Source organism: Triticum dicoccoides, chromosome 2B (assembly GCF_002162155.2).
Source record: "Triticum dicoccoides isolate Atlit2015 ecotype Zavitan chromosome 2B, WEW_v2.0, whole genome shotgun sequence".
Classification (NCBI taxonomy): domain Eukaryota; kingdom Viridiplantae; phylum Streptophyta; class Magnoliopsida; order Poales; family Poaceae; genus Triticum; species Triticum dicoccoides.
The window spans coordinates 712,004,420-712,006,575 of record NC_041383.1 but is presented as its reverse complement, the minus strand read 5'-3'; positions in this window follow the sequence as shown (position 1 = coordinate 712,006,575).

Genomic DNA, 2,156 nt, shown 5'->3' with positions numbered 1-2,156 from the left:
CTCTAAGCTAGATAGCTAACGAGGTTTGCTAGTCTGGAAAGAAGAAGAAAGACGGACATGGATTATCTAATTTGGTTAATTTGTTAGGGTATCATCGCATAGCACAAACGAAATTATGAGCTTCTCTATTTTTTGCCTGGTAAAAGGAGTTTTATTTTAATATCATAGAGATACAGTCAAGAGGCAAAAGATTCTCAATACATGGTGGTCTTGATGCGCTCTTTTTTTTCTAAAAAGGATCAGATCTACTATAAAAGTTCATAGAAAGTACAAAGAATCTCAAACATAATAAAAGTTATATCAAATTCCAGGGAGCACCAAACGACCACTACTAAGCCGCCGGTGCTATTTTGATCTCTAATAATTTTCTATGGAATAAACTTCCTATCCACCATTAAAATTATAATCTCAGTAATGATGATCATATACCAAAGGGCTTCCGAGGAGTCTGACTGAACAATGATTGGGAGGTTCTCTATTAGCCTCCCTATCCGAGCCTCCCTCTCGTGACGAAAGATGATGTGTCCCTCCACACGAGCTGCATCCTTTATCTCGGCAATGATGTGACTATACACATCCTTGTAGTTTCCAACTTTCCATGTATGCTCAGTTGGCACCTAGTGTACAATAAAGTAAAGTGGTGTAGTGTATGGGCCGTTGTAGTTGGATGGAAAGGAGGAAATATGCCCAGCTACTACCTTAGCTATATGGCCGGGTTGATAAAAGTTCTTTGTTTCCTTCTTTCTGATACAGATTGGGGTAATGGAGGGGAAAGGCTACAAGCTTAGCTGTCTAGTGTAGTCGATCAATCGCGTGGACCCCAAACCAAACAGACAAATTAGCGAGTACCTAGGAAATACTTGTCCAAACACCGAAAATTGTTTTTGGAGGCCATCTTTGAAAAAAAACATTCATCAAAATTCATATTTTTATGTTTTAAAGAAATCTGAAAAAAAAACTACAGACATACATGGAGGCATAATGCACATCTGCGTAAATTTTCATGATGCAATACGTTGAAATAGCTGTGCAGAAGAAAAAAAAACAAATCCATGGCTTTTCAGCACATGATATATTTCATCCCCAGAGTTCATAAATTTGTTTTTTTCGTACGGGTCGCAATTCAAGGTATTTTATCTTAAATTTTTACTCGCGTATACATTTCACCCTCATATACACGCTTATTTTTTAGATTTTTTTGAAACCAAAAAGTTCAAATCTTATCGAGCCCGGTCACCAAAACACCCTACTTCCCAAAATTAAACTTTCTCCCCTACCCCTACACCGCCGGCCGAACCACCGGCTCTCACTACCCGTGGCTAGTGGGAGGGCGCTGTCACGCACCGCCTCACCACCCGGCTAAGATGAGGCGCCTCCAGCCGTTCCCCCAAATTAAGCTCCCCAACTCCGGTCCCAGCGACCACACCCTCGTCTGCACCCGCGTTGTTAATCAGCGGTGATCTTAGAGCGTCTCTAGCAGATCCCCTAAAACACCCCTGGCCCGGAAAATTCTGGCCGATATATGGTTTTAGGCTTTTTTTTGCCTAAAGAGACACTGCATATCGGCTCGGTCCGGATAAAAATATCTGACGCACCGGATAAGCACCTCATCGCGCACTATATGAACGGTGCCAGGGGCATATAGGGTTAGCCTCCCTGATCCCCTTTGCTGCGTTTTGTCTCCTCCACTGTCAGGCTTAGCCAAGTCCGGTGAGTAATTTCTCGCTCCTCTCCACACCATTTTCTCAAAGTAGGGAAGATCGACGGCCTTCTGATCCACCCATGGCCATGGGGGCCACATCGGGGCAGGTGGAGCCATGGGGGTGCGCCTCTGAGCAAGCGCGCCCGCCACCCATTGATGCCGCGGCCTCGAGCACACGACTCAAAGGCTGGAAGCTCGAGAAATGCCGTGCAGTGGAGCGATGAGGACGACGAGCGCAAGGCGGCGCGGGACTGTGGCAGCCTCTATTGGAAAATTAGGCAAGTTCATGATTAATCCCAGTAAATAATTCATGACTAGAAGAGATACTAGCATGCAACAATCTGGTAAACCAGAAGAACAGCAAGACATGCATAACAGCAGCGAACACGATACAATAGCTGTAGACATGAATAGATGATGTTGGATGTACTATTCGCTACCTATTGTGGGTGCG